At 41.5% G+C, this 23,658-nt stretch overlaps 1 protein-coding gene across 1 annotated transcript in view; it reads right to left on the reverse strand.

The window, feature by feature from the left end:
- Znf148 (zinc finger protein 148) overlaps positions 1-23,658 on the reverse strand; it is a 119,876-nt gene that overhangs the window by 75,968 nt on the left and 20,250 nt on the right. The gene's annotated exons all lie outside the window — the stretch shown is intronic.

The following is a 23,658-nucleotide window of genomic DNA, read 5'->3' on the forward strand; positions in this document are numbered from 1 at the left end:
GAAACCCTGTCTCCAAAAAAAACCAAAAACCAAAAAAAAAAAAAAAAAAAAAAAAAAAAAAAGGTATATATATATATATATAAACAAAACACGCTGATGCTCTCCATGCACTGATTACTCACATAGTACTATTTCTTGATAAAAACCCCACAGCAACACTGCCTCTTGCTGAAATGGCTAAATGTATTAACAATGTAGTTTTGGGGCTGGAAAGATGCTCAGTGGTGAAGAACAATTAGTTGCTCTTGCAGAGGACCCAAGTTCAATTCTCAGCATTCATACTGGGAAGTCTGTAACTCCAGCTCCAAGGGATCCAATAACCTATTCTGGACTCTACAGGCACCTGAACTACTATCACACGCATGCACGCGAGCGCACACACACAAAATGGTGGCTCACACCCATATTCCTATCATTCAAGAAGCTGAGCCAGAAAGATGCCATCAAGGCCAACGGGGGCTGAATAGTAAAGTCTAAGCCACCCAGAGCTACACAGCAAGATCCTGTCTCTGGGGGTGGGGTGGGGCTGGGGGGGGTGGTGATGACGACACAGGGCAGGTAGTTGTGAATGTACCTGTCTAACATCCATAAAGCCCTGGGTTCATTATCCAGAACTGTGTAAACACAGCACGGTTGTACATGTCTATAACCCTAGAACTTGAGGAGGCAAGAGATCAGAAATCCAAGGTCATCCTTGAGTGCATAACAAGTTCAAGGCCATCCTAGCCTATATGAGACTCATATATGTTACTCAGATATGAGACTCAGATATGTTACTCATATCCTCTTCCCCTTGTTCTCCAAAAAGAAAATAAAAAACAGAAGAATGTAGTTTGAGAAAGTGTGTATGTGTGTATACACACACATATACACACACACATATATAAATTGTAAGGCAAATATTATTTAATAATGTTAAAATATTCCATGGATGATTTTTAATTTATATGTAATAATCAACCTTTTAGCAAAAACTAAAAAAATTAACATTCCATTTGTATTGTACTGACACAGGACACAGATCCACTTTCTTCACGTCAACTAGAGTATCTTTCCAGGTATAGGAAACAAATACCATGAAAATTAAAAGCTGAATTATCAGAAATATAGAACAGGCCAAAAGTAACTTTATATTCAGAAATAACAGATGTGGCATTTCATGTGTCAGCCTTAACACTAGGGTACCACCAGTGTATGTGGCGTATAAACATGCGCACGTGAAAACCCAAAGTTGATATTAGGGCCTTTCTCATTCTCTCTCCACTTCATTTACTGCGGCAGGGTCTCTGAACTGAACCTAGAACTAGACAATTTGAACAGTCTAGCCAGCCATTTATCCCAGGGATCTCTTGTCTCTGCCTCTCAAATCCTGGGATTACATGCAACCACCATGCCTGTACTCAGGTCCTCAAGCCCTTCGCCTACTGAGGCATCTCACTACTCCCTAACTCATTCTTAAGCCTTGGTACTTAGAAATAAATAAAAGCCATCAATGCAATATCTAGGAAATAAGCGAGTAATTAAAAGTTCTGTTGATATGAGTAGCTCAGCTGCTGACCTAGTTATAATTATTTCAACTTATTTTAAAGTAATACGTTTCATGGGACAGTAATGTAGTTGAGTGATAGAGCACTTGCCTAGTACGCTCAACACCCTGAGCTCTTGTGACAAGACTTTTCCTTGGGAGACACAACACACAACACACACACACACACATATACACCCCTACTCACCCCAGATAGAAATCCCACAATATATCAAAGCGCCCTCTCCCTAGCACAGGTGATTTTACAGGAAGTCCTTGAAACTGACAAGATTAACTAGGCCCCTCCCTAAAGACTCTCAGACAAGCCACGCTGCAGAGAATACTGACTAGATCATCTGCCTGCAAGAAGCAGAAACCTGCAGAGCTACATGAAAGAGGTGTAGACCAACTGAGGCACCTGGAAAGGACACTGTCCCATCTGTTGAGCTGCCTGCAGGCTGTGCAGTGTGCTCCAGGTTCCCAAATTTTGTGAGCTGTCAGCCACGCTTGGGATGGGCTTTGGTGATGCAGCTGTCTTTGAGTTATTTCTGCTTCTGTAAGTAACCCCTCACCTGTATTCATAAGTAACCCCAATAAACTCATTGGTTCAACAGATTCGATCAGACTTTGGTGGTATCTGTACTTTGATCTGTCATGGGATCCCTATCTGGGGTGAGTAGATGTGTGTGTGTGTGTGTGTGTGTGTGTGTGGCGTCTCCCCAGGAAAAGTTTTGTCACACAACAGCTCTGTCCCCGGAACAACAACAACAGTTTCTAATAAGCTCTTCATTGCCTGCCCCAAAATCAATCACTCAAAAGAGCCTGTATGTCAGTCCTATCACCGCACCTCTTACTACTGTTGGAACAGAGTTCTACTACACTACCCAAACTGACCTCAAATACCTAAGCTTAAGCAATCTTCCTGCTTCCGCCTTCAAACATTCAGAACTTTAGAAACATGTTACTGTGCCACACACAAAATAGGGATTTCTACAGTAACAGAACAGAAAAATAGAAGCCATGAAATTCAAAACTACACTAAGTATCTGCACTATACTACACTGCCACTCACTATTCTATCCTATTAGATTACATTCTCTGTTTCTACATTCATCACTATTCCGTTTTCACAACTGCTAACATAGATGCATGACTAAATATAAAAAGAACTACAAAATCTATATATAGAAAATAAAACTTGTTATTAAATTATAGACTTCTGGGGCTGGAGAGATGGCTCAGAGGTTAAGAGCACTTGTTGCTCTTGCATCAGACCCAGGTTCAATTCCCAGCACCCACATGATGGCTCACAACCATCTGTAACTCCAGTTCAGAGGATCTGACCCCTCTTCTGAACTCCAAGGCACCAGGCACACACCTGATGACACATATCATACAGGCAAAACCCTCATACACAAAAATGAAAATTTAAAAATACATAAAACAGTCAGGCGGTGGTGGAAGACGTCTTTAATCCCAGCATTCCAGAAGCAGAGGCAGGTGGATCTCTGTGAGTTCAAGGCCAGCCTGGTCGACAGAGCAAGTTGTAGGATAGCCAGGGCTACATAGAGAAACCACCTCAAAAAATCAAAAAGGAAAACAAACCAACATACCTTTCCATCTGAGCTTTTTAGAAGCTGATTTGACATACCCCTCCACAATCAGGACATTATTACTATCTAACCTCAAGATGTGTTAGCAGCTATTGCCTGGAGAAATGATTATGAAACGTTCAAAGTTCTGCAGAACACATTCACAAAAAGAACCCTTACTTTTTTACATAACTTTTTACAGAACATACAAGTAAAGGTTGTCACATAACCAAGAATGTAACCAGCTTTATTAAAAAGGAAAAACAAAATAATGAAGCAAGAAGGAAAAAGAAACAAGCTGCACATAACACAAAATACAGTCTGAAATCATAAACGTTATTTTGTGTGCCATCTTTCCCGTCACACACTGTTCATTATCATTATTAGTGTTATTATTATGAAAGGGAGAAGGGTGTGTGTGTGTGTGTGTGTGTGTGTGTGTGTGTGTGTGTGTGTGTGTCTCCGAGCTTGCTGGCAGGGGATTATGATAATGGTAACTGAGGTGGGAGGACCTGCCCACTCCCAGGGCTGGGATTCTGGACTGTATAAAATGGACAAAGAACTGCACACTGGTTTGCACATTCGCCCGTTTCCCAGCCATGGACGTCATGTGACCAGCTGCTTCAAGCTCTGCTGCCCTGACCTCCCTGTCATGGTGTACTGCACCTTGAACTGTGACCCAGAAAGCAACCCTTTCTCTCCTAAGTTGCTCTTGTCCTAGTGTGTTGTTATAGCAACAGGAGGGAGGAGACTGGACACTGTGTCCACAGGTGTCTACAATCTTGCAGTAGTGAGTACACACAGCGGGGTCTGGGGGAATCAAGTACTAAACTGTATAACAGAAGTTTAAGCAATTTATCACAGGAAAATCAAAATGAGAGCGGTTAATCTTTGCTAACTTTTCAAAACCAAAAACAAGGGGGACCTTTTAATGTTGATCTCACATACAAGACACAGAGAACATCATTTAGAGTTTGCTGAGCAATATTCCCAGGAACTTACAGGTATTCAAGAAATAAATCTGTAACTGATACAAAAGTTGAGTATCTCTGATGTGAAATTCAAAATACTCTAAAATCCCAAACTTTTTTAAGGGCAATTTGATACAAAAAAAAAAAAATCCATACCATAAAACTTTGTTACATGCACAAAATTTTATTTTTAAATACTATATAAAATTGCTGTCAGTTTATGTACATTAGGTATACATGAAAAATGAATGAATTTTATGTTTAGATTTGGGTGTCATCTCTAAGATATCTCATTACATGTATGTAAATATTCTCTCGTTTGAAAGAAAAACAGACAGACAGACAGTCCACCACCCCAAACACTTCTGGTCCTAGATATCTCAGATAAGGGATAGTCAATCCATACTGTTACTAGTCATTACTCATACTTCTACTCACATTTTACAAATAAGAAGACTGAAGACTCACACAATTTATCAAAAAATACATAACTAGCAACGAGGAAGTGTCAGGATTGCATGTTCAGAAATTTCCCTTCAAAGGCTCCTGGTCTTTTTTCAGACAGGGTTTCTCTGTGTAGCCCTGGCTGGCCTCGAACTGAGAGCTCCGCCTGCCTTTGCAAACACACCAGGATCAGCCTTAGCTATGGAAAGAATAGTTCAGTCCTATCCAGCTTAATGTCGTTCTAAAAGCATGATGTGAAGAATAATGTATTACTACAGAACTTATTTTACAGTGTTTATTTTAAAAGAATAACAACTAATTTCTGAAGTTTTTATTTGTGGTAATCTATTTTATGATAAGATCTCTTATATTCAAAGAGACTGGCACTGTTGATAATAGGCACTGAGGTCACTTAAGACTTAAAGACTGATATCCTGCTGTGTATTCAGCCTATTCGTTTACCCTGCCTTTAAAGAAATACGTAACCAGCCCTCCTTGCCTTGGATTTCCCATGTAATCAGCTTTAACAACCTAACCTAAATTATGTATTCTTCCATGCCAATGACCCACAGGAAAATGTGTGTGTATGTGTCTTATGATAATCATTTGTTGAAAACAGCAAATTTTTCAAAAATGATCTTATAGAGCAATATCATACCCAAAGGCTGGAACAGATATTGCTTGCTAATGGAATGTTTATAGTACTGTTTACTATCTGGATCAGCTGGGTCAACTGGAGTGACTGAATGAATCCCTGTAACAAAGATTTCTGTTAGGTGCTCCTCATTCCTTCCCCATAGGATGCTTTCTGTGCTGGTCAATAAATACAGAACAAAGCCCTCTGTTAGGGACAGGACAGTCAGACATCAGACAGACACAGACAGATTACAGACAAGCCAGAAACCATAAACTACAGATGGAAGATGCAGGGGGAAGAAGTGACGAATCCAAACTTGGGCTTCCGCTCACTCACACCAATCCAAGAGGAGGAAGTGCTTTGCTTTCTTTCCTTACTGAGACAGACACATACTGGTGCCTCTGAGGCTATCTTTAATGCACTTAACTGACAAAATTCTCTTTTAGCCACATTTTAGAAAGTGCATGAACTTAGAATAGACAGGAAGTTTTGGGTTTGGGATGTTTGTTTATTTGTTTGTTTGTATGCCAGATGCTTCTTGTTTGGTTCCAGGAAAAACAGATTAACTTCTAAAAGAAATCCCAAAGTATATCTGTATGTTGTTTATGGAGACTTTCAGCCTACCGAATTATGGTATAAGCTATTACTAAAAACAGTATTCTTCAAACAAACAAAAAAAAAAAATCAACCATCATCCACATTAGATACACAATGATTGTAGTGGTTCAAACCCATAACCCTGCTGCTAGTCAACCCTAAGGACCTAAAAGCCACGTGTGAAGTGCATATCTACAATCCCAACACCGGCAAACAGAGGATCCAGGAGGCTTCCTGGACATTTAGTCTAGCCGATCAGTGATCCGTGGGTCCTAATGAGCAATCCTATCCTACAAAATAAGCGAAAGGACTGGAGATATGGCTTGGCAGCTACAAGTGCTGACTGCTCTTCCAGAGGACTCAAATTTGATTCCCAATACTCACGATGGGCAGCTTATAACTACCTACTGTTTAACTCCGTCTCCAGGAGTCTCCACAGGCATTTGTGCATGTGTACATGTACACACACACACACACACACACACACACACACACAAATCAATCTTTTTTAAAAATTTAAAAAGGGCCGGGCGGTGGTGGCGCACGCCTTTAGTCCCAGCACTCGGGAGGCAGAGCCAGGCGGATCTCTGTGAGTTCGAGGCCAGCCTGGACTACCAAGTGAGTCCCAGGAAAGGCGCAAAGCTACACAGAGAAACCCTGTCTCGAAAAAAAAAAAGAAAAAAAAAAAAAAAAAATTTAAAAAGGAACGAAAAAGCTAAAGGGCCACTCTGCTGCCAAGCCTGCTGCCCTGAGTTTGATCCCAGGACTCATACGGTGGAAGGAGAGAAGCAACCCCACAATTGTTCTCTGACCTCCCTCATGTACACCATGCCACGCTTCTGTGTGTACATACACATACAATAAGTAAGTAATTTTTTAAAGATTCAAAATTAAGGCAGAAAGCAATAGAAGACACTTATGTAAATCTCTGGAATCTACATGTGCACCACACACATCCGAAGGTGTCAATTCTCCCTGAACAAAAGGCACATAATAATAAAGAATACAACTAAAACAAGATATGTGGTTCACATCTATCATCTCAACACTTGGAAAGCTGAAATAGGAGAAGCTTAAGTTCTTTTGAGCTTGAACTATAGAACAAGACCGTTTTAAAAAACCAAACAACTATGAAAAGTCAAAGAGAAAACGTTTTAGTGCCTTTAATATAAAATATGGTTATTTAAAAATTGGACATGGGGGCTAGAGAAATGGCTTAGCAGTTAAGATGGCTTAGCTGTTCTTCCAAAAGACCAGAGGTCAGTCCCAGCAGTCACGCTGGGCAGCTCACAAGCACTTCTAACTCCAGCTCCAGGCGATCCTTTTCTGGCCTCTGCAGGCACTTCACTCCCGTACACACACTCTTTTCTCACCTGAAACCAGATACCACAAATATGAGTGGCATTGTATTTTTCAAATAACTGAAGGGAGGCGCCACTGAAGATTTAGTACTATACTCAGTAAAACTATCCTTTAGAAATAGACAAGTAAGTAACTCTCAAAAGAAAAAAACTGAAACCACACATTGCTGGCAGACCTACTCATCATGACTGACTGAAGGAGAGCTGAAGAGATGGAGCAGTGGCTAAAAGCACTTGCTGTTCTTACAGAGGTCCCAGCACCCACACAGTGGCTCACAACCATTGGTAACTTGATTTCTAGGGCACCTGACAACCTCTTCTGACCTTGGCTGGCACCAGGCACACACGTGTTAAACAGACATGCATGCAGGCAAAGCATTCACACACATAAAATAAATCTTTCAAATAAATATTTTTGAAAAGATTAGCTTAACTCGACTTCCCACACAGGAGGAGAAGCTGCAGCTTGAAGTATGGGAAAGGAGAGACAAGTGGAGAAGGAAATCCCGCTGCATATACACAACGGACTGCCTTCCCTCACTGGTTTTCTAGATAATGTTTGATGATTTGGAACAATGGATAAGACTAGCTAATACTTAGGACAACTTAAAGCTGGAGAAAGTAAAAACAAAAAGGTGAGGTTTAGATACTTTCCCTACAAGTAAAACAAGGCTAACATAAATAAGACAGCTTGAAGGCATATATGTATATTATAATGAGAACAATCATTGGGAACATTATACAAAAGACAGACTCCAGAACTTTATAGATAATGACGAATCCCAGGAAATGTTCAAGTAATCCATAAGGCGGCAAGAAAATAAACAGAAGCCAGATGTGGTAGCCTAGATCTGTAATTCCTTAACTAAGAAGCAGAGGAAGGAGGGTCTAAATTCAAGGTCAACACGGGCTAAGTAGCCAGACAGTATCTCAAAATACCAAAAATGAACAGAGTACAGTGGCTCTGTGAGACCCTTCTCCAAACCTCCAGGGAGGCAGTGGGCAAAGAGGAGTAAACCACAGAGCAAAGAAAATGGTGGGGTGGCAACACAGCGAGGAGTACTTCAAGGGAAATGAGTCTAACGTTAACTAACCTGAAGATGAACTGAAGAAGGGTTTGTTGCTATTGTTTTAATGATTCTGTATCATCTTCAAGAAATTCAAAATCAGGGGCCACAGCCAAGCGTGGTGGCTCACACCTTTAATCCCAGCACTCAGGAGGCAGAGGCAGGCGGGTCTCTGAGTTTGAGGCCAGCCTAGTCTACAGAGTGAGTTCCAGGACACCCAGGACTACACAGGGAAACCCTGTCTTGGGCTGGAGAGATGGCTCAGAGGTTAAGAGACTGCTCTTCCAGAGGTCCTGAGTTCAATTCCCAGCAACCACATGGTGGCTCACAGCCATCTATAATGAGATCTGATTCCCTCTTCTGGAGTACAGGCAAACCTGCAGAAAGAACACTGTTTATATAATAAATAAAATAAATCTTAAAAAAAATAGGTAAAATTCTTTAAAAAAAAAAAACTGTCTCAAAAAAACAAAAACAAAAAATAAAAATCAGAGGCCAGTGGATAAAGCCTGATGACCTGAGTTCAGAACGCCCAGCATCCAAATAAGGAAGGAGACCCAACTCCTCAAAGTCATCCTCTGACCTCCACACACCTAGTGTGGCATATGTATGCCTGCCAGTGTGCATGCGCGTGCATATAAACACACACACACACACACACACACACACACACACACACACACAGTACAAAACAATTAAGAAATCCTAAGTCAGCAACTTAAGTTGAATGGGAAAAATGTAATATATGTTAATATTTTATAATTCCTTTAATGTTTAAAAATGTGTGTGCACACACACCATGGCATACATGTGGAGGTCAGGGAATGACTTGCAGGAATCAGTCCTCTCCTTCCGTGACGTGGGCTCCAAGGAGCAAACTCAGGTCATCAGAATTGGAGGCAAGCTCCCTTACTGGCTGAGCCATCTTGCCAGGCCCCAGATGCTTTGTTTTTGAAAACAGGAGTAGCTATGTTAACATTACCACCAACCAAGAGGCTCTAACTAATGCTCCAGTAAGGAGCAGCAGAATACCCAGTTTTCTCAAGCACGGATGAAACATTAACCTAGGCACACCAGGCACTGTCACACAGTGCACCTTAAAAATGTACTGAGAACTGAGTTTAGTCTCTGACTATGATCAATGAAGACTAGAAATAAGTAAGAGGCAACACAAAAACTCTAAACAGAGAAATAAAACACATTTTTAAAAAGTTCATGGGTTTCACACACACACACAAATTCATGGGTCAAATAAATCTCAAAGAAAAATTTTAAATATAAAAAGTTAATGAAAATAAAAACAGAAAGCATCAAAATATGTGAGATATACCTAAAAATAACAAAAGAGAAATTGATAGAGCCAATAAGATGGCTCCTCGGGTAAAACTGAGGACCTGAGTTCAATCCCCAAGTACGTATGACCGAAGGGGAGAAGCAACGCCCATGATCTGTCCTCTGACCTCCACATGTGCACCATGGCACATGCACAGAGATAGGCAGTAAGTAAATGTACACGGCAATAGAATGAGATGCTTACATTAAAAACACGCATCTCAAAACAACCTCATTTAATTAACCACAAAAAACTAAAATGGGGGGGCTGGTTCAGTTGACACAGTGTTCGGGGCAAGGACAACAACCCAAGTTTGGGTCCCCAGAACACACATAAAAGGCCAGGCACACCAGGCGGTGGTGGTGCACACCTTTAATTCCAGCACTCAGGAGGTAGAGGCAGGTGGATCTCTGAGTTCGAGGCCAGCCTGGGCTACAGAGTGAGTTCCAGGACAGCAGGCTATTACACAGAGAAACCCTATCTCAAAAAACAAAACAGCCAGGCACGGCAGCATGTGTGTATAATCCCATACTTGGGAAATGAAGACTGAGGGACTCCTGGACCTCACTGGCTGGCCAACCTAATGAAATTAGTGAGCTACAGATCTGCTGAGAGAGATCCTTTCCCCAAACTGAACATGGGAGGCTAGAGATGGGTTAGTGTTAGGAGCACATATTGCTCATGCAGAAGACTAGAGTTTAGTTCCCAGTATCCACTTCAGGTGGCTCACAGCCACCTCTGACTCGAACTCCAGGAGATCAGAGGCCTCTGCTCACCCCATACCTACATTCACATGCATATACTCATACAATACATAATTAAAAATAAACCTTGGGGGGCTGCAGAGATGGTTCAATGGTTAAGACACCTGATGCTCTTGCACAGTGCCCAGGCTCGACTCCCAGCAAACAGCAAACACACGGTAGCACAACCATCCATGACTCCAGTGCCAAGAGATCAAAGACCCTCTCACCTTTTCGGACATCGGGCACACACATGGTACTCATACACATATGCAGGCAAAACTCTCATTCAAATAAAATAAATCTAAATAAGTAAATAAATACACCTTATGGCCAGAGAGATGGCCTAGACATTAAGAGCACAGACTACTGTTCCAGAAGACCGCAGCTCAATTCTCAGCACCCACATAGCAGCTCACAAGCATCTGAACTCCAGTTCCAGAGAGGTCAAATACCCTCCTCTGGCTTCCTGAAGCAAGTGGTGCACAGACACAGGCAAAACATCCATGCACATAAATTGATAAAATTCTTTAAAAAAAGGAAATAAACAAATAAATGAATAAATGAGGTGGTGGGCCAGTGAGATGGCTAGGCTGGTAAAGATGCTTGCCACCAAGCCTGAGCAGCTCAGTTCAATCCCTGGGACCCACATGATGGAAGCAGAGATCTGACTCTTGAAAGTTGTCCTTAACCTATACATGTGCAGTGTGGAACATGAATGGTGTACTTATGTGTGTGTGTGCGCGCGCGCACGCAAATAAATGCATAAATAAATAAATAGCAAGTTGTAGAAATGACTGAGAAGTTAAGAGCACATATTGCTCTTGCAGAGCACCCAAATTTAGTTCCTAGCACCCATCTTAGGGGGTCTAAGTGTCTAGACATTCCTAGGCATCTGCACTCATGTGTACATACCCTCACAAAGACACACATGCATGCACACAATTTAAAATAACAAAATAAATCTTGGAAAAAACAAATGTATCAAAGATTTTAAAATAAGATGGAGAGCAAATGAAGATGACACCCAACGGTGACTTCCGGTACTGCACACACATGCACAGGAATATATACGCACATGTGCATTCACACTCACACAAACTGTAAAAATGCGAAGTGAACTTTAAACAAGCAGAGCAGAAATCAATGAGACAGGAAAGAGAGAACATTTACATAAACTTTATAAACCTGGCTAAGGACACAACTCAGGAGAAGAGTACTTGCCAACATGTACAAAGCCCAATGTTCTATCCTCAGCATCACATAAACCAGATGTGAGAGCACACACATGTAATCCCAGCACTTCAGAGATGGAGGCAGGAGGATCAAAAGTTTGTCATCCTCAGCTACATAGCAAATTCAAGACCCAAAGGCCATTTAAGGCCCAAAAGGAGTTTGAGGTTAGCCTGGGCTACCTCTAGCCCTGTTTAGCACCCCCCCCACACACACACACACCCCTCTAACAAATTAACGAAACAGGAGGCTCACAAGCAACATCAAGAATAAAATGACTTTATTAATATAGATCCTGCATTAAAAAGATAAGGGAATGTTGCAAACAGTTTTATGTTCTTAAAGTACTGAGAACTGCTACCAAAACTCAATCAAGAAGAAAGTAATACTGTCTTGAAAAACCAAAAAAGTAAAAGAAGAAAGTAATAATATATAGTTCTATAACCATTAAAGAAAAGTTTCTCCCCCCAAAAAACTTTCTAGGCTAAGATGGATTCATTAGTTATTTCTACCTAATAGTTAATGAAGAATTGAAACCAAATGTTCACGTATTTTTCCCAAAACAGGGAGAGGAATGTTCAGTGAGTTCAAGACCAGCTACATTGAAAGACCCTGTCTCAAAAATAAATAAATAAATGAAAAATTTAGTGCTATTGAAACCAAAACAAGACAAACATACCACATGAAAAGACAAGTCATATCACTTATGAGTATGGATGAAAAAATCCTCACCAAAAATATTAGTATACCAAAACCACCAGCACATAAAAGGATTATGAACCACGGCCAAATAGTCGTCATTTCAGAAATTCCAGGTTGGTTTAACTCTGAAAGTCAATGTAATATGCTGTTCTGGTTATTTCTTGTCAACATGACACAAACTAGACATATTTGGGAAGAAGACTCTCAATTGAGAAAATGCCTCTATCTAAACTGCCTGTAGGCAAAAGTCTATAGGACATTTTCTTAATTAATGACTAATGTGCAGGCTCAGTCCACAGGAGAAGGTGCCACCTGGGCAAGTGGTCCTGAGTTGTTTGATAAAGCACACTGAGCAATAAGGAGCAAGACAATAAGCAGCATTCCTCCAAGGCTTCCGCTTCAGTAGGTTCCTGCCTAAACTTCCTACCCTGACTTTCCCTCAGTGATGAAGAGACCTGAGAGTTACAAGATAAAATAAACCCTTTCCTCCCAAGTTGCTTTTGGTCATGGTGTTTTATCACAGCAGAAGAAAACTAAAACATATGTCACATCAAAAAAACGAAGAACTAAAAGTCAAACCATTACTTTGAACAACTCATCTCAAGAAACATGGAAAACCTTTTAGTAAAATTCAGCACCTTTGTGTTTGCGTGCGTGCACATATGCACACACACAAACTACAAGAGAACAGACTGATCAAATTGCTGCAATCAAATAAACACTGTCTATCAGAAAGCCCCATCATAATTAATGCTAAAATAGTAAATGCTTCTCTCTAAGATCAGAAATAAGCATGTCTGCTCTTGCTACTTCTAGAAAGTGATGTTGAAGAATTAAAGAAATTAAGTAAAAAGCATTAATACTGCAAAGGAAGTACACAGCTACAGGTGGCATGCTCTAGAAAACAGACATGCCTAAAGAACCCACTAAACAAATACCAGGACTAACGAATTCAACAATGCTGCGTGATGCAACAAAACGACAAGAATCAGGCTGGGAAGGCAGCTCAGACGGCAGAGTCCTTGCCTTGTATGAACAAAGCCCTGGGTTTGCTCTCTCGCTCCACACTGGGCATAGTGGTGCATACCTGTAATCCTTTCACTTGGGGGGAAGAGGCAAGAGAATCAAGTCTGAGATCATTCTTGGCCACCTAGTGAGCTCAAGGACAGCTTGGGATACCCAAGACCCTATCTCAACAACAACAAACAAACAACCCTGTTATATGTCTGTATTGGCTAAGAATGGAGCTCAGTGGTACAAGACCTGTGCAACACCATGGAACCACCAAAGGGGGAAGAAGGGGCCAAAGAATGGCATTTATAAATCAGGCACATGCTCGGAATCCTAGTACTCAGGAGCTGAAACAGGAGGACTCAAAAGTTCAAGGCCAGCCTGTATTAATAAGTTACAGGCCAGCCTGAATTACAGAGTGAAACTACATCTCAAATGAAAAGTCACTAATGTACCACCAAAAGTATACAAAGCTCCTACTTACAAAGCTAACAAAACAGAGACTTTAACTGAAAATTACAAAACATGACTGAAAGGAATTCAGAACGGTCAATACAGGTATCTGGTATTTACAGATCAGAAACTTGAGTACTGTTAGGTGAATACTTGACCAGCTCATCTACAGGCAATGCAACTAACGCACAAAGGCCTGCAGCTTGGGGACCCAGCACGTGCTTCTCACGGCAAGGCTCTAGCTTCAACCCCAGCATGCCTGCCACTACCTCACCTCTTAGAGGCTGACACACAAGACCTGAAGCCATCAATCTCCTGGGGGGAAGAAGGAAAGACTCAGAACACATCAATGGTTTCTTGGACCCCCCAAAAGTGCAACAAAAGCAAACACTACACACGTGAAACTACATCAAATTGGAAGGATTCTACTGAGCAAAGAAAACAATCAGGTGAAAGTACCCTATGGAATGCAGCAAGAGATACGCAAGCTGCATCTGGTGAGGGAACATCCACCCTACAGAAGAAACTCCCACAACACTCCCACAAATTAATACCTGGTTTACAAACAATCCCATCCAAACAGCAGGGTTTAATCCCACAAGTCGGGAGGCAGAGGCAGGTGGATCTCTGGTCTACAGAGCTAGCTCCAGGACAGCCAAGGCTACACAAAGAAACTCTTTATCTTGGGCGGTGAGATGCCTCAGCAGTTAGCAGCGCTTGCTGTGGCTTCCCGCACTCACACTGGGCAGCTCACAACTGTCGGCGGTAACTCCAGCTCCAGGGAATCCAACTCTCTCTTCTGGCCCTCATAGGTATATGCACACACATACACAAAAAATAAAAACAAATCTTTTTAAAATAAAACCATGAAAAGACACTTGACAGCCATAATCACTAGGAAAACTTAACTTTAAAAAAAAAAAAATCACACCCAACCATTACCTCATACCTATTAGGATGGCCATGATCAAAAACGTAAAATAAATGTTGAGAGAATACGAAAAACTAGAAAACCTTGTGCACTGCCAATGGGAAGACAAGATGATAAAGCACTATGGAAAGTTTACAGAGGCTCCTCAAAGACAAAATCCTACTCCAGCAAACCTGCCTGAGGGTATTTATCCAAAAGAACTGAAATCATTCCCAAGGAAGAGTTTAAACATTGTTCACAATAACTAAAATGTGGAAACAAACCAAATGAACGCCAACAGATAAGGAATAAGGAAATATGTATGATATGGGCCAGCTCTCAAACAGGACAGCAGGGAAAGGCACACCTCCAAGCCTGACAGCTTGAGTGCCATTCCTACAAGTTTTTCTGACCTCCATGCACAGGCACGCACACGTGTACACACACATAAGATAAATAATGTCATGTTAAAATATAAATAGTGTTGCATAAACATACGATGAAATATTCAGCGCTTAAAAAGGGACATTCAACATGGACAAGCCTTGAGAACAAAATGATAGATAAAATAAGCCAGCCCCAGAAGGTCAGCTCGTGTATAACTCCACCACAAGGAATCCAAAGCAACCACGGGACTGAGACAGAGTGCACGCAGGCTGCCAGGGCGGAGGGCGTAAAAGGGAGGAGTTAGACTGCATGGTCCAGAACTGCAGTGATTCAAAAGTGAAAAACTTCTGGGCTCTGCTTTACAGCACTGCTTCTAGTTAATTTCATGCTCTAAACAAAATCTGGAGAGCACTGATCTCATACTGTGTATTTTTAAAACCAAAAATCTTATGTTGAACTTCAAAAACACCATCAAGAAAGTGAAGACAACCCTTACACAGAGAAGTATGTACAAACCATGTCACAATATCCAGAATATACAAAGATTCTGACTTTCTGTCACCAAGAAGTATGGGAGGGATTTCTCCAAATTCCACAGCAGATACTAGCTGGGCATCTGTGCTGGCTGGTTTTTGTCAACTTGACACAAACCTAAACATATCCGGGAAAAGGGGATCTTAATTGAGAAAATGCCTCCCTAAGATTGGCCTGTATATAGGCAAGTCTATAGGGTATTGTCTTGATTAATGACTGATGTGGGAGGTTTCCCTCCTTGGCAGTTGGTCCAAGATTGTGTAAGAAAGCAGGCTGAGCATGAGGAGCAAGCCAGTGAACAGCACCCCTTCCTCCATGGCCTCTGCTTCTGTTCCTGCCTCCACAGTCCTGCCTTGAGGTCCTGCCCGGTTCCCTCATTGATAGCGTGTGACCTGAGAGTTGGAAGATGAAATAAGTCCTTCCCTCCCAAGCTGTTTTCAGTCCTGGTGTTACACGGACCTTAAATCAACTCAATCTGGAGATAAGCTGTTTATCTTAAAGTGTCAATGATGCACCCTCAGGTTGGTGGACTTAATGTTTATTTATGATAAGCCTGCTATAAATCAGGGTTCCCATGAACCCCATGTTGTTTGGTCCAATTAATTTCCTTCTCAAGGAACTCAGGAAAACACAATTATTGGCCCACTACAAAGGATATGCAAAAGATGCCAATAAACACCAGATGAGACACACATGCACAAGGACCATGAGAAGAATGGCCTTGCTTCCACACCCTCTCAAGCACAACATGCTCTACAAGTTGAGCTATCCAGAAGCTCCCCAAACTCAATTCTTTGGGGTTCAAAAAGAGGTCTCGCTGAATAAGCATAAATTATTATACTACTGTCCAATGATAATCTTTTCAACCTTTGTTCTTCCCCTCCTTGGAACACACAAATCATACCTAGTTCTTTCCTGTGACCAGTCCCCATCCTAAAGCTAGCTAGGGGGTTACAAGCATAGCTACACTCAATAAAACTCATTTGCAATTCCAAGCATTTTAGGACTTACATGCCAAGAAATGGATAAAGCCCAAACACACATTTCACAATACCACATCATTAAATAATACTTCACGCCCACAAAGAATGCTGTAATCAAAATGGCTGTTACCAACCTGACATAGTGATACATCCCTTTCACCCCAGCACTAGGGAAGTTGGGGTAAAAATATCCTAAATTAGAAGCAAGGGCTACTTTGGAGGAGGGGGCACTCAGGTGATATTGGCAAGATGTGGGAAAATTGAAGAGTTCATACATGCTGATGGCGATGTGAAATAGTAAAGCCACTGTGGAGAAGGCTGCAAGTTCTTAACTGATTAAGTACTGAGATGGCGCAATACTCAGTAGCTGTACTGCTAGGCACATACAAGAAAACTGAAAAACTGAAGGCAAAGGCTTATACCAAAAACAGGGACTAAAGATGTAGCTCAGTTGCAGAGAACCTGTCTAGCCTCCATTTCATTTTTTTTTTTTTTTTTTTTGGAAAAAGGATCTTTTCAGCAGAGTGTGGTGGTGCACACTTTTAATCCCAGAAGGAGATGGATCTCTATGAGTTCAAGTCCAGTGTGGACTACATAGCCAAACCAGTCAGGGCTACATAACGAGAATCTGTCTCAAAAAAACAAACACACAGGCCGGGCCGTGGTGCCTTTAATCCCAGCACTCGGGAGGCAGAGGCAGGAGGATCTCTGTGAGTTTGAGGCCAGCCTGGTCTATAGAGTTCTAGGATAGGCTCCAAAGCTACACAAAAAATCCTGTCTCGAAAAAAAACAAAAACAAACAAACAAACAAAAGGGGGGATGGGTCAGGAGGTGGTCTGGGGAACATAGCTCTGTGGTCAAAGTTCTTACAGAGTGCAGATCCCCAGAACCCACACAAATAAGCAAACAAGTGGTAAGTGGGCATAGTGGCGCACATGTAATTTCAGCCTCAAAAACCGGAGACTAGAAACAGTCCTAGAGCAAGCTAGCTATGAGCTCTGGGTTTGACTAAGAGAACTTGCCTCAAATATTTAGGTGGAAGAGTGATTAGGAAGATTCCAGATATCAATATGCATATATGCTCACTAACAGGCAAATGTCAACATACATACAGCATACACAAAGAGAAAAAATACTCTTTAAAAATACAGACACATATATCCAAAACAGAATTATTCATAAAACCTAAAAAGTCTAAACAACCCAAATGCTGATCAGTTAATAGACAAAACATAGTATGTTCATACAGGCTACTACTAATCCATTAAAAAGTAATGAACTATTGATACATCCTGCATCATGTAAGAGTGTACTCAACAGGACATAGAAAACCATCCACTCTATGATTCCATTAAAATGTTCAAAACAGCTGGGCAGTGGTGGCACATACCTTTAATCCTAGCACTCAGGGGACAGAGGCAGGCGGATATCTGAGTTCGAGGCCAGCCTGGTCTACAGAGCGAGTTCCAGGACAACCAGGACTATACAGAGAAACTTGTCTTGAAACAACAACAACAACAACAACAACAATAATAATAATAAATAAACATAATAATAAACATAATAATAATAATAAATAAACAAAGTGTTCAAACCAGACAACTCCTAGAAGCAGAAAGATCAGTAACTGCCAGAGACTCAGAGGAAGAAAACTTAAGGGCAGATTCTTTTTCTTTTCTTTTTTTTTTTTTTTTTGTTTTATGAGACAGGGTTTCTCTGTGTAGTTTTGGTGCCTGTCCTCAAACTCACAGAGATCCTCCTGGCTCTGCCTCCTGAGTGCTGGGATTAAAGGCGTGTGCCACCACTGCCTGGCCAGGGCAGTTTCTTTTTAAGATAGTGAAAATACTCTATTTTATATGCTAAATATTCTAAAATTGATTATGGTGATCGCCGAATAGCCCTGTGAATAATAAAACTACACCACTCTTTTAAATAGATGAATTACATGGTATGTTAGAGCTACCTCAAATCTGTTTAAGGAAAACTCAATGATGCTCACAATGTGTTTCAAAAATAACAGGGAAGGTTTAAATAAACAGGAATCGCTGGTCACTGACTGAAAGTCTACACAATAAAGCAATGTATCCCTAGCTGAACTACAGGCTTTCTGAACTCCTGTCAAGCTCGTGGCAAGGCAGTTTTCACAGATTTTATTGAGATTCTAGAATGTGTATGAAAAGGCAAAGGCGCCACAAAGCTGCAATAATTCTGGCCAAGGCTAAAGTGGAGGAAGCAATCTGCCTTCTAAGTCCACACAGCTATGGCTCAGGCAAGCAGGCTCTGAAAGTCGCCGAAGACACGGAGACCAGCGAACAAATCAGAGCGCCAAAGCAGGACTACAACACGGTCACCTGGTTGTGAGAAGGAGGCAAAGGCAGTTCAACTGAGAAAGGGTCGTCGTTTGTACTAACGGTGCTGGAACAACGGGGCAGCCAGAGGGCAAACAGCAACCTCTAAGCCATACAGCCACATCTCAATTCAAAAGCAATCAGGAATTTAAATAGGAAACACAGAACTACACAATTTATAGACTATGACAGGGGGAAGCCTTGGAACTGAAGCAAGGGGCTCTTGAACTTGGCACCAGAGGTGTGCTATATTGCATGGATGAAGTCATAAGTCAGATCTTATCAAAGTGGGGACTGTATTAAGATGAGGTCTCTAAGAATATTTTAAAAAGCAGTATCTTCTGCTTATAAACTCAAAGAAAATATTTGCAAAACACATCTAACAAAAGTCTTAAGTGGACAGGTAGTGACACAAGCCTTTAATCCCAGCACTTGGAAGGCAGAGGCAGGAGGATCTTTTGAGTTCGAGGTCAGCCTGGTCTACAGGAGGGTTCCAGGACAGCCAAGGCTACACAAAGAAACTCTGTCTTGGGGGAGGGGGAAGTGGAAGGGGGTGGGAGAGAGAACTCTCAAAACTCAACAGTAAGCAAGAAAATTATTCTGACTGAACAAAAGATATCAAAGTATTTCACAAAAAAAAGTATGAGCAGAATAAAAACATGGGAAGATATCCAAAACCACCATCAGCTATCACAGAAGCACTAAACACACACACAGCACACAACTCGGCAATCTTACCCTTGGATATTTAAGGAAAAAAAGGAAAACTTTTATTTACACAAAATCCTCACATTTCCTGTACAAATGTTCGCCAGCCCTAGGTTTACAAGAGAAAACTCTGAACATCCATCCCTCCGGGCTGGAGGGACGGCTCAGCAGGTAAGAGCACTGGCTCCATAAGCACAAAGACCCAAGTTCAAGTCTCCAGAACTCACATGAAAGCCAGGTGTGCCTGTAATCCCAGCACTGGGAGAGGGTGGAGAAAGGACTGCTGGCCGCCAGCCTAGCTCCAGGTTCAGCAAGGACCCTGTCTCACCGAAACAGGACAAAGAGTAGCAAGAGTGCTAGTCCTCCTCTGGCCTCCACACGTACACACATGCACATACACCGCACACAAGTTCATAAGGTGAAAGGTCAAAGTATCTTAACTTACCACTACATACCATTCTGGAAATGGCAAAACCACAGAGCTAGGGGACAGGCTGCCAGGAGTCAGAGAGCAGCGTTGTGAAGGGACTGTCACAGGGTGTGGCAAGAGGGGTGGCCTCTGTGACACCTCAAGTTTGTATCTTCACTGTAGTAGCTACATAAATGTCTACATGAGAAGAAAAATGACACAAAATTATACATTCACTATTAGTGTAGGTCTCAGAATTGTAGAAACCGTGAATTTAGTAGTCTTATTAACCATAAAGTAGCATGTCAATTTTCTGGGTTTGGTGACTTACTATAAGATGTCTGGATGAAGAAAGCACAGCATTCTTTTTTATTTATTTTTTTCTGGCATGAACCAAATGGCAACCATTGCTGCTTGACAAACTTCTCCGGTACTTTTTTACTTTTATTTTTAATGAATTTTTAATTCTCACTATTAATGCCTTTCCCTTTGGGAAATTTTGTGTGGGTTTTGGTAAAGGGTGAAAATGTGTAGAATGGCTGGCTCTCCAAACAAAATAATTCTTTGGGGGAAAAAAAAACCACCACTATGGACTCAGGAATGAATTCCATTGTGCCCTCCTAATTACACCAAGAAGAGGAATGGTAGAGGTTTACTGGACACACCTGATCCCAAGGATGAAAGGCCTACGATTCAGATCCAGAGCTGAGGCCATTAAGGGCAAGAGTTCAGTTAACAAACACAGAGAAATCCGAATGGTATGGTAGCACGAGAAAAGAGTAAGACATCAGGCCCTTCCCTTTTGGGAGCATATGAGGAGAACCGGCCCATATAGTAAGGCCTGTAGTAAGGCAACTGTAATATAGTGCCTGTTCCCCAGAAGTCCCTTTCCTAAAGTCAGGCATTTGGATAAGAGTCTCCATTCCTTTGAGGAAAGTTCCTGCTTGCTAAAGCAGTCATTCTTATCTCTAGCAAGAGGAACTTACGGCCCTTTCACTAACGTATGAGTGGTGCCTACTGTCAAGGTCAAAGCTAGTTTCTTCCACTCCGATCTCAAGCCACACTCCAGCTCAGATGCCCCTTGTCTCCCATTTAATCCTATGCGCAGCTATACAGTATAAAAAGTGTAGTCTCTTTTCAATTAAATGCTGCTGGCAGCCATCCTGATTCACCCTCAGATCCATCTCCTCCCTCCCCCACCCCACCACCACCGACTCCACACATCCTCTTTGGTACCTGAACTCCCCTGCCAAAGCAGGTCTCCAGCATGTAACTATCTATCTATCTATCTTTCTTTCTTTCTTTCTTTCTTTCTTCTTTCTTTCTTTCTATCTATCTTTCTATCTTTCTTTCTCTCTCTTTTTTTTTTTTTGTCCTGAGACAAGGTCTGGCATGAAATTGCTATGTACACCAGGTTGGTCTCTAACTCACACAGATATGTGTACTTCCTCCTCCTGAGTGCTGGGATAAAGGTGTGGACTACCACACCAGTTACACAGCCTTCTATACTAATTTTGCCACTCCTATAATTTTTCAAAATAAAGTTATCCTAAAAATAACAGGAGCTGTGGGACCAGCAGGCTTGGCACGTAAAAGCAAGTTTTCACTGGCTTTTTTTAAAAACAGACCCGAGAGTTTGATCCTTGGGCCCCACATGGTACTCCTATAAGCTGTCCTCTGACCTCAACAGGTAAACCAGGGCACATGGGTGTGCACTCAAGCACACACACAACAAACAAGTAAATAAACAAAATACTGAAAGGACAGGCAGATGGATCAGCAGTTAAGTGTTTGCAGCACAATCATTAAGACTGGAGTTCAGATCCCAGCACCTATGAAACAAGCCTCAAATACCTATGAAGCCCAGCTCCAAGGGATCTGACATGCTCCTCCAGCCTCTGCTGATGTACAAGCATATGCACCCATATATTCATGTGCACATCATTCACAAGATGCATACACACACAAGTAAACAGATGAAATCTTTAAAGAAAACAGGAAAGGTAGAAGTCTAAAAGAAACAAGAATGGCCAACAATTGCTAACTGTAGAGTTCCTAGACTTTGCTTTCCTCTACATAAATGTGTCTATAATAAAAAACTAGTAAAGATGTAAGAAAGTCATTCCATCTTCAAACCAAAGTATTAACTGAACAGTTTCTCATTTTTTTTCTTTTTCTAACATGCATTTCAATTCTGTAAAATAAGTGTGTTTCTATACGATGATTTTTGGGCTGGCTCAGCGGGTAAAGGCACTTACTGTAAATCTTGACCACCTTAGCTCAATCCCTAGAAACCAGGTGAGAACTGGCTCCACAGAACTGTCGCTGCCCTCACCCACACCACAGCACCCACACACATCATGTACACTTACACAATAATAATTTAATTTTAAAATAAAGTAACAGAATGACTTTAGCAGGTTAAGTTCAATTAATGCCTTGTATTTTGCCCTTCTCCTCCTTTGTGTCTGTGGGGAGGTGTCTTGTTGAACGTGAAGAGAACCCTGACAATTCCTCCCCTAACAGTACACTGATTACATAATGTGAAATTAGTTAACCTAATATCCAATTTATGTTCTCCACAACTATGTTCCTGAAGATTCCAAAAATTTTTTCTAAAATTAACCAAAGAGACCCTGCTAGAGAAGATTTACAGTAACACACCAGTCGTTATTACAGTGATCCTCGTAAAACAGAAAACAAGAGATACGCTCAAAGATGTTTTAGTAACTCTAGGCGCATATGTTAGGAGTTTTGTCTACTAAAGGCAGCATGTCAGCATGTACCTGTAACCCCAGCTGCTCAGAAGGGCGGAGGGAGGCAGCCAGGCTTGCCTGGGCCTAGAAGCTAAGACCTGCTTTAAGTGAGAGCCAACAAAAAGGAAGGAAGAGAGAAAGGAAGAGAGAGAAGGAGGGAGGGAGGCAAGAAGAGAGGGGAGAAGAGGGCACAGAGAGAGGGAGAAATTTTTGCCTAAGTTAAAATTAACATTAAGTGATCTTGTTTTAAAATTGTGTATAGTCTTTTTAACTTTTTGAACATTTTTTAAAAGTAGCTATTAAGGAGGAGACTCGAAGATCGCTCTGGGAATAACATACCTGCTATGTAAACATGAGGACCTGAGTCTGGGTCCCCAGCACCCAGGGGCAATAGTGCACATTTGTAACCCCAGTGCTGGGAAGGCAGATCCTAGAGGCCACTGCCAGCCAGCCTAGCCAAATTCAATGGAAGACCTTGTCTCAAAAAATAAGGGAGGCGGGGCGGCGTTGGTGGCGGCGGCGGCGGCGGCGGCGGCGGCGGCGTTGTTAATCCCAGCACTCGGGAGGCAGAGCCAGGCGGATCTCTGTGAGTTTGAAGTCAGCCTGGGCTACAGAGCGAGATCCAGGACAGGTGCAAAACTACACAGAGAAACCCTGTCTTGAAAAAACCTAAATAAATAAATAAGGGAGAACATTCAAGAAAGGCACCACGTGCAAATGCATGCACACACACAAAATATTAAAAGGAAATATTAAAAACTGCACAATGATTATAATTTGCTGAAAAATTCAACAAATGTACATGCATATGAAATAACAATAATTTAATGGATACTGAAAAAGAATACTTCTTGTCATGCAAGTGCTTAATTTTTTAATTTGATTACTTTAATTATATCAAGGTAATATAATTACCTCTTTCCCTTAGTGATGATTAAAAGTAATTTCAGGGCC

The sequence above is a fragment of the Peromyscus eremicus genome, chromosome 12 (assembly GCF_949786415.1).
Source record: "Peromyscus eremicus chromosome 12, PerEre_H2_v1, whole genome shotgun sequence".
Taxonomy (NCBI): Eukaryota; Metazoa; Chordata; class Mammalia; order Rodentia; family Cricetidae; genus Peromyscus; species Peromyscus eremicus.